This window comes from Mycena indigotica, assembly GCF_014461135.1.
Source record: "Mycena indigotica strain 171206Taipei chromosome Unknown Mind.scaff0002, whole genome shotgun sequence".
NCBI lineage: Eukaryota > Fungi > Basidiomycota > Agaricomycetes > Agaricales > Mycenaceae > Mycena > Mycena indigotica.
In genome coordinates this window covers 5,352,684-5,366,768 of record NW_023503001.1, presented here as the reverse complement: position 1 = coordinate 5,366,768, position 14,085 = coordinate 5,352,684, and positions in this window count along the sequence as shown.

Below are 14,085 nucleotides of genomic sequence, written 5' to 3'. Positions count from 1 at the left end.
TTCCCGTCCGGGGCGGATTGTGAAAGAACCGCCCCGTCGCATAATCAGAGCTGTCCGCCTCGAGTCGGAAAGGCCGTGTGTCGTCCGGAATCGCCAGGACCGGTTCCGAGGTGACCGCGTCCTTGATCGCTTGGAACGCGGAGGCCTCCGCGTCGCCCCAAGTCCATTGCTGGTCCTTCTTGGTGAGCACGAAAAGAGGGCGCGCAAGGGTCGAGAAGTCCCGAATGAACCTGCGGTAGAAGTTAGCGAACCCGAGGAACTGCTGAATGTCCTTCTTGTTTTCCGGAGTCGGCCAAGCGGAGACGCCTGCGACCTTGACGGGGTCCATTTCGACGTGGTTGTGGGAGATGATGACTCCGAGGTACTCGATTGACGATTTTTCAAAGTCGCACTTCTCCGCTCGGAGGTACAACTTGTGCTCTCGGAGTCGCCGCAAGACCTCCTGAACGATCTGCCGGTGTTTCCGGAGGTCGGAATGGGCGATCAGGATGTCGTCAAGGTAGATCATGACGTCTCCGGAGAGGATGAGGTCCTGAAAAATGTCATTCATCATCGTTTGGAACGTCGCGGGAGAGATTTGTCAGGCCGAAATACATCACCAAGGGCTCGAACAGGCCTCGGTTAGTCCGGAAAGCCGCTTTCCACTCGTCACCTTCCTTGATCCGGACGTTGTTGAAGCCCCAACGGACGTCGAGTTTGGTGAAGTAACGAGCGCCTTTGAGCCGGTTGATGAGGTCGTTGATCAGCGGAAGGGGGTACCGGTTTTTGACAGTCATCGCGTTGAGAGCACGGTAGTCCTGGACGAAGCGGAGTCCGCCGTCCTTCTTCTTGACGAAGAAGACCGGAGACGCCATCGGAGACTTGGAGGGGCGAATCCGGCCCGTCGAAAGCCCTTCCTCGATGAACGCGTCGAGCTCGCGTTGCTCGAGGGGCGAGATGGGGTACACCTTGCAGTTGGTGGGCTTAGCGTCGGGGACGAGTTCAATGGCGTGGTCCCAGGCTCTCCGCTCCGGTAGCGTGTCGAAGGACTCCTTGTTGAAGACGTCCTGGAACTCCTTAGCCCAGTCCGGGATCTCGGAGGGCGGAGGGGCGGAGTTCCTGGCGAAGGCTTCGGCCAGGCGTTGCGAGACAGTACTGCCAGCGTATCTCCTCCGAGGGGCGGAACGAGGTGTAGAAGATGCGGTCACCATCTTCAAGCTGACCATCGTCATCGTCGTCGTCGGAGTCCGGCGTCAGATCAGGCAGGCCGGAGTCGTCACCGGAGACGGAATCGTCTCCGTCATCAGACCCAGAAAGGTCCATGGCACAGACCGAGGGGAACGGGCCGGAGCGGAGACGCTTCTGAAGCGACCGGAGTCGCCGCAACTCGGTCCGTTCGACCCGCTCTTCCTCACGGCAGGTCGAGCAATTGCGGGGGCACCGTGTCATCTTGACCTCCTTGGTTTCCCAATTGATCTCTGGGTTATGTTTCCGCAACCAGGAATACCCCAGGATGAGGTCTTGCTTGCCAAGATGGGTGACGGCCAGCTGAACTCGTTCGGCATGGCCTTTGTAGCGCAGGACCAAGTCCGCGATCTGTTTGATGGAGCCAGCGTCATTGGGGGTGCCATCGACATTGAAAACCGGAATCGGCTGATCGAGGGTGCGGACCGGAATGCCATTCCGAGCAACATAGTTCGTGTCAATGAAGTCGGAGGTGGCACCACAGTCGACAAGCCCAGAGAGTGAGAGCTTCAGCGCTGGTGGTGGACTCGAGCTCTAACGGGAGGTGGAGGGAGTTCGCCCCAGGGGCAGCGGCAACGGTGTACTGCTTGGGCAGTTTCTTTTCCCAGGCAGTGAGGCGGCGGAGGACGATGACCGGAGTCGCGGGCGGAGTCGGAGACGGAGTCGAGACGGGGGCAGGAGAGGGTGTGTCTTTCGTTTCGGGCTCATTGTAGGGCAAGGAACTGCATTCATCATACAAAGAGGCAAAACGATTTATAGACGCGAACGAGGGCACACCAGTCACTCGTCGCGGGGACAAAATCCTCTCCGGCCATCGACTCCGCTGCCGTCTCCGGCAGGGCAGCTGTGTCCGTGTAGCGGGCGATCAACTCCGCTAACATCTCGTCACCGAGTTGTTGGATCACCTCGTCGAGGATGTCCATTGAGCGGACATCGGCGGGGAGGGGGCAATCCCGGCGAGATGGTTTGGGTCGCCGCACCTGAAGCAGGCGCGACGAGGGGCACCCCGAGCCCTGGTGCGATCCAACTCCATAGGGACAGGAGCTGGAGGCGCCGGAGCGGGGCGCGGGCCGCGGGTGGCATGACCGGAGCCACCGGGCGGAAAGGGGCCGGAGCCGGGATGCGGTTGACCGGAAACGGAGTCCGAATCAAACCGCCAGGCGTCTTGGGGGCGGCTGACTTGATCAGCTTGGCCCGGACCAGGGCCTCGTATTGACGGAAGGCCCGGGTGCGCCAGCTAAGGTAATCCCGGAGGTCCGGGGGGTCGTTCGAGGACGTGATTCCGTTGTTGATCAAGGGGTCAAGTCCGTGGCGGAACTTGGTCACCTTGACCAGCGCGTCTTGAATCCGGCGAGGTCCATCAAGTCCTCGAAGTCGTCGGTGTACTGGTAGACATCCTTTGTACCCATGTGATAGGCGGAAGTCTCCAGCTTGGAGAGAGCGTGATCTTGCTCGTTCTCCTCGACGAACCGGAGTCGAAACTCGAAACGAACGAGCCCCAGGACGGAAACGGAAACGGGGCTTTGCTTCCGTGGCGCTCCGCCCATTGCTGAGCGGGTCCTTCTGCCATAAACGACATGGCATAGCGGACAGCCTTTTCCTCGCTCGCCTCTCCGTTGACCACGAAGGCCTCAGGGGCAAGGCGGGCGTAGGTGGGCCGGCCGTGTAGAGGAACGCGCGGCCGCGTTTCCGGTCGCCGTTGAAGGTGAACGGGGGGTTTGGTCGCAAGACCAATTTTGAGGCGAGGTTGATGTCGCCAAAAAGGGCTTCGAGTCGCCCTGGACCGGAGTCGGAGTCGGAATCGACGTCTCCGGCGATGGTGTTTGGGGTCCGCCAGCATTATTAGCGGCGGCAGCGGCAGCGGAAGCCTGGTTGGTGAGTAAAGCAAGGGCCTCAGTTAGGCTATCGATTTTCGCCTCGAGTGAGTCCAGCCGGGCGTCTGCGGTAGGAGTGACTCCGGACGGCATGACGGGTGCGGGGACCACAGGAGTAGAGGAGGAGGGGACAAGTGGCAGGGGCGGTGACGAGGGCGGAACGGACTCGTACTCCGAGCCTGAGTCAGCGCCGAACCTGGCAATCTTGTCCGGTTGATCCCGTAGAGAGTTTCTTCTGCTGTAAGGGCAACCCCGGAGGCCTGAGATCAAGGTCCTAGCAGGGGAGGATCCAAAGCGTGAACATTGGTAAGCGAATACAAATGAAGCTGACCTAGCAGGGGAGGATCCAAAGAGAAGAAACTCTAAGGGTCCGCCTGCTAGGTAGCTGACTATATACTGCTTGTCCGTAGCTGCCGCTGTCGGGCACAGAAGGCTTGGGCGGCGTCGCAGGCGAGGTCCCAGGGCGACCGTCGGGAGGGCGTTGACGGATCGGTGATTGTGCGGGCGAGATGGAGGGCCGGACCGGAGACGGAACCGGAGTCGGACCGGAATCGGAGGCGTCTCCGAGGGGCCGAAAGGGAGGTTCCCCTGACACCCCCATTATTTGGGCCTGTATAAAAAGGTCCAGCTTTGGGCTGCCTTTTTCCCCAAAAACCCCAATGTGACTGGGGAAAATAGCTGTGATCATCCTCCTTACTATATTTGAATATGCTGTGACTATAATATAGTATAGTCATAATATAACATAATATATTCAAACATAATCATATTCAAGTGATCGACCTAGGGCATAATATATTCAATATATTCAATATTTATTCAACCATAATATACAGTTATGGCGAGAATGTAGTCCCCCCATTTTAGGTAGTTACATCAATCCATAATCAAATTGTTACTATTTGTGTGACCGTAAACACTTTTGCCTCTCTTCTCCTGCCTCGATGTGTTGTTGTTGAAGCCTTGATGTGTTGTTGACGCCTCGAGGCTGTTGTTGACCACCAAATTCAGCATTGCCTCCGCCACAGATGCTCACAAAACTCTGACTATCCCTTTGGGAGCCTCTACTCTCTTCCCTCAATGTGGGGAGGGGCATGCATGATGGAGTGATGGCAGCGTTACGAGACTGTGACCCTGCCAATGTGTGACATCAAAGTGGTCGTCACGGTAAACTCTCGTTCTTGGACGAGAAGTAGAGAATCTTGCTTAGGTCAAAACCAATCATAAGCAGTAAATAGTCGTGGCCATCAGCCTGTACATTTTTTAAGGTGCTTGAATCTAATATCTGCGCTCTTCAGCGTCATGCATTGCTGCAATTGCCCATCAAAACAAGCGGCAAGTCTTTTCTGATATTATGCGGCATAGGTTGGAGGCAAAAATCTGAAACTTGCTGGAGAGGCTATGATAGATAGCACAACTAGACCATATATGTTTTGTTGGCGATCCGTGCTGGGCGTGGGCTGCTTTGCATCGAGCAAAATGAAGACTTTTGATGAAATATCAATGCCTGATCAGGCGACTGTCTGTGAGTTAAAACCCAAATAATAAAGGCATACAGAATGTACCTCATTTTCACTCCAGTATTCACTGAAGTTTATGCAAGTATTTTTTTATCCCAGATTGTTAGCTCGAAAATTCATTCAGTTGAAGTCAGTCTACATCCATCTCGTCTTCCTCTTCACTCGCAATGACCTGGGATGTTGTCTCGTTGATCCCACCCTACTCCTCCTCGTCCTCCAGTCCCAAATCAGCACCACTTCCTTCAGCTTCTAACTCATCGCCACTCTCTTGTCTTCGTCGTGCGTTCTCCATCCTACGAGCCCAAATTTGGAGATTTAGCCCAGAGGAGAAAAGGAATATACCTGGATAAGTAGCGTGTTGATGCCTCAATAACCGCCTTAAGCATATCGTGCTTCCGTTTGAGAACAGACTTGTTCTTGATAGCGACGAGCCCAGGATCCTTGAAAATTCGCCAGTGTATTCGCATCTGAATGGTCAGTTGTTTCATGTTCATTTTGTTGAGTTTTGGCGTGTCAGTAACCAGCGGCGTAGCCAGGAGCATTGCACGGCGGTCAGCCTCTTGTTGCAGATGTCTGTCACGTCGAGCTTTGTTTTCTGTAGCTTTTTGAATCAGTCGTTTCGCATTTTCTTGACGGAATTGGCGTTGAGAGCCACTAGAGTCGAGTTTTCGTGCTTCACGCATCGCATAGAGTGTCATTTCCCGAGTGCTTGCATGAGCTTCGATAAAGTCTTCTGTGCCGTTCCGCCGATACAGTGCACGTGAAGCGAACAGGTCGATTGTACCAGATGGATTCTTGAGTTTCTGTTGTCGCAAATAGCCCAAGCCACCTGAAAAAGCCACTGAGTGAAGGAAATAATGTTGGTGAGACAACGAACCTTCATTTAGGTCATTTGTTGACTCAACCCTGAGATTCTCCTTCTCTTCCTTGCTCAGCTTATCAAATGACCCGTCCACCTTGAACTCCTCAGTGAAAATATCCCAGCCCTTGATAGCACCAGTGAATGCTGCCTTGATTGCTTTCTCCAGATCAGGCAACTCGGAAGCACGCGAACGAATCTTGGCCACCACTAGTGTGTCCATGAAGGGCTGTCCATCGATGGTGAGCTCTGAGTCAAGAGTCGATGGGTCAAGAAGAAGAGAGGGATTGTCAGACAATTTCTGGCAGAAGGGAACAAGACGACGGTGAAATTCGACGGTGTCCAGCAGATTTATCAGACCACCAGTCTCCGATCCGCCGCCCCGAGCATAGCGCATATACGGCCATGAGACGCACGCAGCATACAGCGTCTCCGCAGCGAGCTCAGTCTGCGTTTTGAGGCAGCGAAACCCCTTGAGAACATTAGACTCCATATGATTTGCTTGGCCGGAGTTAGTCTTGGATGCGACAACCGTCTCAACGAGCTCGATGTATAGGTCAAGGAAAAGGAAGACTTCGGCAGCCCCATAGCTTCCAGTCTGAAATCGACAGCGTTGGACATCCGGAAACGGCTTCTGTGGATTCACAAGTCCAGCTCGAATCTCTTCTCCGAATAGCTCAGTTTTCTTCAGCTCCATGAAGTCGTTGAAGATCTGCTGATAACCGGTGATGTCGTTTGAGTTGCGGAAGAGCATTGCACATAGTGAAACCAGCTTCATGCCCCCTCGGCTACTTGCATTGACCGCATTCTGCACAGCTGCTGAATCAGCATCTTCGCCCAGTCGAATAACGGCATCGTTGGCCTTGTTCGCAAGTATCTCAGGTCCATCGTCTTCTGGCCACATTGCCTCGAGCCCCGCAACTGCGTATTTAAATGTGTTAAGGTCCTTAGGGCACATACATCCCGCGAAAAGAATGTCCGCAGACTTTCGTTGGTCGTCTTCGGAAAGGGAGGTAAAGATTTTATCGCCTAAATCATGGATTGCTATTGACTCGCGTGCTCGTTCACGCTCGGACAAGGTCCTGTGAAAAGTTTAGACATGATTCATGACAGGTTCTGAGAGACGAGCAGCTTACATTTGAGAAACACGGTCGAGACCATACTCTTGCTCGAGTCTCGGTCCATCGACACCACAAACGGCATTGAATCGCTCCAATGGGACCATCTCCTCAAACTTCGCCTTTCCCAGATCACTCTTGACCACCTTTAGCTTCGCCTCCCTCATCAAGTCCAGCTTCTTTTTGCCATCCTTCGGCGTGGTCCATGTTCTGGAATTTGTGCTTGCGCAAGAAGTTGTTCTCGTCGAGAGGTGCATTCTGCGCGTCGTAGATTGGAGAGTTGCGATAAGCAGCCGTGATACTTGCTCCAGCAGCTAGGTCTCCTTCGAGCTGAGTCTCGGCAGTGTGGTCGAACGCTTGACTGAGATCGAGCATGACGGTTTTGATGATTGGCTTTGCAAGAGGGTTTCGGTAGTCGGGGACAGGTAGCGTGAGGTGGCGCGAGTCAAAGTGGTTGCGTCGGATTGAGGTACCGTCGCTGCTGGACCCGATATCTAAGTTAAAAGTCAGTTGGTTGCTTTGATAAGTAGCGAGGACCACTTGCATTTGGCTTTTGCAACCTCTCGTCCCAGTTTCACCTTGCTCAGGAAGCCACCCTCCTTCACCGCCATTCGAATAAGTCGTGGGCTTGGCCTTCGTTTCATTTTGATTCCCAATTCTTCAAAAAGCACTGCCAGAACACCAGGCATTCTTCGACTAGAGACGCCAGCAGAGTCGAGACGACGGAAAAGACGACGAGCGGCGGCATTGTACATGTTGCCGTCCATCGGGTTCCACTCTTTCCGTTTCTCGAGGGCTTTGAGGGCAGATTTCAGCGCCGGCCTAGCTCGATTCGCTCTCTTCTTGAACTTCTCTCGTTCTTGCTGAGCCTGCTTCGTCTTTGCTCGAAGCTTGTTTGCTGGAGCTGGAGGGCATGTTTATCGAGCACTTGCTGAGCTCGTAGTGCTGTCTGAGTCTTGTCTGCAGTTGTCTTCACCCTAAGCTTCTCCCGTTTGAGGCGAACAGCCCGTGCCGATGCTTTTGTGAGTGAACCAGATGTAGCCTTGAGTTGGGCGGAGAGGTCATCGATGAGGGAGTAAGAGTCATCCAGTTCGTCGTTGAGAGAGTCGATGTTTGATATGAGTTGGTCTACTCGGCGCTGGAGCACTTCATTCTGCCGTCACTGGTCTTCAAATGCTGCTTGGGCTTCCGAGAGCTCGTCTTGGGTCAGGGCCAGCGTTGATTGAAGAGTTTCGAGTTGGGAGTGAAGGGATGGCCGCTTGGAAGACCGAGAAAACTGCAACTCAGCTTGGGGAGAACCCTCTCCAGCCGTCTTCTCCGGCTCTATCTGCTCTCGATTCTTGGCCTGTAGTGCCTGCAGCTGGCTCCGCTGCCCGGTCGTTCGTCCCATGCGACGTGTAGACGAAGGCTCTGATGCCAGCTGATATAGCTACTTCTATGCAAAAGATGTGGGCCACTGCCCATGGGTGTAATGCAAAAGATGTGGGCAACAGCTCTAAAGTCACAAATGTCACAAGTATTTCCATGATAATTAATTATTTTAGGGCTTTCTAGCACCTTCTAGGTAATGGGATCAATGCCTTTTATATAATGTTTTTGATGTGGAACCATTTTTGATGAAGATCAATTGATTTGCTTATTAGGCTCTGTTCCATCAATGTGACATGTGATTACATCAATTCCCTTGCCCTGTATTATAAACTGTTCCAAATTATATACCGAATCATCGGCCTGAAGAAATAGTGACTTCTATTACCATATATAGCATTAGCTTAGTCATAGCTATCAATTTGGCTCTTTAATCTAGTATTTATATTACAGGCTTGTGACCTGTGGGCAATTGCCCACATCTTTTGCATTAGACTGGTGGGCAGTGGCCCACATCTTTTGCAAAAGACTGGGTATACAGGGTGCAGCCTGATGCCCCGGTTTGCGTGTGGCCGGGTGGAACACGTCAGAGAAGTGGAGGAAGGCGTGTGTGGAAGCAAGAGGCAAAAAGCGACGGGATTGATCGGAGGTCAGCACGCTTACGGTAGGCGTGTGATCGCAGATCGTCTTTTTGCCTCCAAATCACATCCGATTTCGGTCGGTCTGGGCGCAAATCGCTGGGCTGACTTGACACGACCGCGTGTCCGGGCCAAAATTTTTATCAGGGTGGATTGGCGCATAAACCAGCATTCCTGTCAGCGGAAATTCAAAAGCGTCTGCAGAAGGCCTACTTCTAAGGATTCTGACACGGAGAGTCTATTGACACACATATCAGATACCGAGGTTAATATTGTCAGATTTTTACTACATGAGCCTGGAGAGTTATCGTCTTCGTGCCAGCATCATGGCACGACGACCAGCGCCAATGAGAGTCACATCCCTGTCACTCTGCCATCACTCCATCAGGCATGCCCCTCCCCACTCAATGGCGTGGGCCCCAGCCACTCAGCAGCTTCAGTTTATGCCAACCAGGCGGGCCATGGCAATGGTCCTGCATGACACTGCTGGTTAGGATTGGCGGAGGATTGCTCGGGACCCGCAAATGTGTGGTGTTGACTCAAACACAATCCATAAGAGTGTCAAGCTGGTCCAACAGCATGGCGGCGACCTCTACTACAACGGGTGAAAGGGCACTGTGGGCGGCAACGGAGCCTGTCAAATGAGGACTTGGCAGAAGTAGAGGAGGCATTGGAGGAGGGCAGAGTGATCAATGGTAAAGATGTCCAAGCCACCATGTTTCCTGCCATTCCTGGCTGCACGGTGTGCTACAACTGACTCTCTATTGTCTCCTACTGATGATATGGCGCAGATACAACACAGTCTTTCACGCTATGGCCTCATTGGGGCCGTGCAACGCAAAAAAACTGCCACTCAGCCCGACTCACATCAAAAAGTGCAAGCGCTTCCACAACAAATACGAAGAATGGGCAAACCAGGCTTTCTTCAACAAGCTTGTTATGGTCAACACCGACAAGACCCAGATCTTTCTCCGGTCAAGCAGTGGGACATGATGGTGCAGAAGGAGGCGGGGTCAAAACATGCTGAACTCGAACTTTGTGCAGGCAGAGGAGCACCATGGCCGGTTCAACACAAGTCTCATGGTGTGGGGAGGCATTCATCCTGAAGGAGTGACGGAGTGTCAGGGGAACCCCCCTTTCGGCCCCTCGGAGACGTGTCCGATTCCGGTCCAATTCCGATGGCGTCTCCGGTCCGGCCCTCCATCTTGCCTGCACAATCACCAATCCGTCAACGCCCTCCCAATGGTCGCCCTGGGACCTTGCCTGCAACGCTGCTCAAGCCTTCTGTGCCCGACAGCGGCAGCTATGGACAAGCAGTATATAGTCAGCTATCTAGCAGGCGGACCCTTAGAGTTTCTTCTCTTTGGATCCTCCCCTGCTAGGTCAGCTTCATTTGTATTTGCTTACCAATGTTCACGCTTTGGATCCTCCCCTGCTAGGACCCTCAGGCCTCCGGGGTTGCCCTTACACGGAGCTTGTCCTTGTTGAGGGGAAAATGGACTGGTTCCAGTATGTGGAGATACTAGTACTCAAACGTGCACTCCTTCCTGTCCTTGGGACCTTGTCAGGGGAACCCCCGCTTCGGCCTCCTTCGGACCCTCTGAACGCATCCGAGGCGCATCTGACCGGCGCCCCCTCGGACGCTCCGACCCACCCCGACCATCGTCCACGGCCTCCTTCGCCCGCACAATCACCGATTCGTCAAGACCCTCCCAACGATCACCTTGGGACAGAGCCTGCGACGCTGCTCAGGCCTTCTGCACTCTACGTCGGCAGTTACAGACGACCAGTATATAGTTGGCGCCCTAGCAGGCGGACCCTTAGAGTTTCTTCTCTTTGGATCCTCCCCTGCTAGGTCGGTCCCTCCGTGTATTTCCTGTAGTCTTATTCACTCTTTGGATCCTCCCCTGCTAGGCTTTCGTCGGAGTCTCCAGGGTTGCCCTTACAGCAGAAGAAACTCTCTACGGGATTAACCAGTCAAGGTTGCCAGGTTTGGCGCTGATTCAGGCTCGGAGTACGAGTCCGTACCCCCCTCGTCACCGCCCCTGCCACTTGACCCCTCCTCCTCTGCTCTTGTCGTCTTTACGCCCGCTATGTCCACCGGAGCTGCTCCGGACGCTGACGCGCGCATGGATGCACTCGAGGCAAAACTAGACAACCTCACCAATATCCTCACCCACCTTGCTTCCTAGGCTTCGGCTGCCGCACCACCTTCGGCAGCTCCCCGAACCGCCCTGGCATCTCCGAATGCCCCGACGCGGATGCGTTATTTGGTGATATTACTGTCACCTCAAAACTGGTCTTACGACCAAACCCCCGTTTGCGTTTAACGGAGATCGCAAACGCGGCCGCCTTCCTTCCTATACGCGGTCAAGACTTACGCTCGGCTTGCCCTGGAGGCCTTCGTGGTCAACGGAGAGCCGAGCGAAGAAAAGGCTGTCCGCTACGCCATGTCCTATATGGCGGAGGGGCCTGCTCAGCAGTGGGCAGAGCGTCATGGGAGCAAAACCCCCTTCCCCTTCCCTCAGTGGAACCTATTCCTCTCCGAGTTTCGCCTTCGGTTCGTTGAGGAGAACGAGCAGGACCTTGCGCTTGCCAAGTTGGAGAGCGCGGGTTATCACATGGGAACGCGGGATGTCTACGGATACACCGACGACTTCGAGGACCTAATGGACCTCGCCGGATTCGAAGACGCATTGGTTAAGGTGACCAAGTACCGCCACGGACTTGACCCCCTGATCAACAACGGCATCACGTCTTGAACGACCCCCCAGACCTCCGTGACTATCTGGGCTGGCGCACTCGGGCTTTCCGCCAATACGGCCTTGGTGCGGGCGAAGCTTATCAAAGGGACCACCCCGGACGCCTCGGGGGCTCCGCGTGGCGCATTCCCTATCGCCCGTTCGGCAACGCCGTTCCCATCCGCCCGGTGGCCGCACCCGCGCCACCCGTGGCCCGCGCCCCGTCTCAGTACCTCCGGCTCCCGTCCCCTATGGAGTTGGATCGTACTAGGGCTCGGGCGCCCCTCGTCGAGCCTGCTTCAGATGTGGCGACCCCAATCACTTGGCTCGGGACTGTCCGCTCCCCGCCGATGTTCGCCATATGGACATCCTCGACGAGGTGATCCAGCAACTTGGCGATGAGATGCTGGGAGAGCTGCTTGCGCGGTTGTCCGACACCGCGGCCTTAGCAGAGGCGCATTCGGAGGCTCCGGCAGAGGATTTTGTCCCCCGCGACGAGTAACTGGTGTGCCCTCGTTCGTGTCCATAAATCGTTTCACTTGTTTGTATGATGAATCAACTCCCTTGCCCTACAACGAGCCTGAAACGAAAGACGCACCCCCTGCCCCCTCCGAAGCCCCCCGTTGGATTCGCCGACTTGCCTGGGAGAAAAAGCTACCTGGCAGCTATACCATCTCTGCCGCTCCTGGGGTTAACTCGCTCCACCTTCCTCTCGAACTTGAGTCCACTGTGAATGCGCTCAAGCTCTCCCTCTCAGGTCTGGTCGACTGCGGAGCCACTTCGGACTTTATCGACACAGAATACGTCAACCGAAACAACGTGCCAGTCCGAAATCTCTCAGTACCCATACCAGTCTACAATGTCGACGGCACCCCCAATGATGCTGGGTCTATTCGCCAAATCGCGGACCTGGTCCTATGGTACAACGGACACTCCGAACGCGTTCAGCTGGCTGTAACCCACCTTGGGAAACAGGACTTGATACTCACTCCTGGCTCAAAAAGCATAACCCCGAGATCAACTGGGAAACAAAGGAGGTGAAAATGAGCCGCTGCCCCCAAAGCTGCTCCACCTGCCGCAACGAGGAACGGACCGAGCGCGCTGAGGTTCGGCGCCTCCGACTCCTTAAATCGCGCTTGCTTGCGGGCGCCTTCCCCACCATTTGCGCTATGGATATCGCTGGCCCAGACAACGCCGACGACGAACTCGGAGCTCCTTCGGACCCTCCGGGAGCGCTCACCAGATCTCGACGACAACGGAGCCATAGGCGTTATATTTTTACAAATGCAACTAGCTGCAGCTAGCATGCCTGGTGTCAAATACACTGAGCAGGGCTTTTTGTCACATATGTCACATTCTTTGAAAACCTTATTTTATTTATTTAAGACTATTATAATAGTAATTGATGATGGGAGTGATGTCATCTGTATGATGTCATCAATGTGGAAACATTTTTGATTGCCATCAAAAGTTTTGATGATTGTAACCTGCTACATCATTTCTGTCCAAATTGGGATTATTGATTATTTTCTAGATATATAGTCTTCCAAATTATATAACGGGTCTTCGGCCTGAAGAAAAGGAACTTAACATTCATTTATTAACTATAATAATTATTAATTCTGATGTTATATCAAAGTTTAATCAGTCTTATAGGGGGACAGAAGACAAATGCACTAGCTGCACTCAGGCCTCAGTGGAGCTAGTGGATTTGACACCAGGTTGACTCAGTGTGCTCAGTGCAGTTGTCAAATGTGCACAACTACAGGTGGACGACGAGCATCTTGAAGACGGCGACCGCATCTTCTACACCTCCTTTCGCCCAATCGAGGAGATTCGCGCTGGGAGCACCGTGTCCCAACGCCTTGCAGAGGCCTTCGCCCGTAACTCGGCCCCCCCGCCTTCGGAAATTCCAGACTGGGCCAAGGAGTTCCAAGACGTCTTTGACAAGGAGTCCTTCGACACATTACCAGAGCGGAGGGCTTGGGACCACGCTATCGAATTCGTTCCCGACGCGAAGCCCGCTAATTGCAAGGTGTATCCGATCTCCCCCCTTGAACAGCGCGAACTTGACGAGTTCATCGAGGAGGGACTTGCCACAGGCCGTATCCGCCCTTCGAAATCTCCGATGGCTTCCCCCGTCTTCTTCGTTAAGAAAAAGGACGGAGGACTTCGGTTTGTCCAGGACTACCGCACCCTCAACGCAATGATGATTAAGAACCGGTACCCCCTCCCGTTGATTAATGACCTTATCAACAGGCTTAAGGGCGCCCGTTACTTCACCAAACTCGACGTTCGCTGGGGCTTTAATAACGTCCGGATTAAAGAAGGAGACGAGTGGAAGGCAGCCTTTCGGACCAACCGAGGGTTGTTCGAACCTTTGGTGATGTATTTTGGCCTGACGAACTCCCCCGCGACCTTCCAAACGATGATGAATGACATTTTCCAGGATCTCATTCTCTCAGGAGACGTTATGATCTACCTTGACGATATCCTTATCGCACATTCGGACCTCCATAAGCACCGCGAGATCGTCCGCAAAGTCCTTCGGCGACTCCGAATGCACAAGCTGTACCTCCGCAAGGAGAAGTGCGACTTCGAGAAATCATCGATCGAGTACCTGGGGGTTATCATCTCTCACAACCACGTCGAAATGGATCCCGTTAAGGTTGCCGGAGTCTCTGCATGGCCTCCGCCCGAGAACAAGAAGGACGTCCAGCAGTTCCTGGGGTTTGCTAATTTC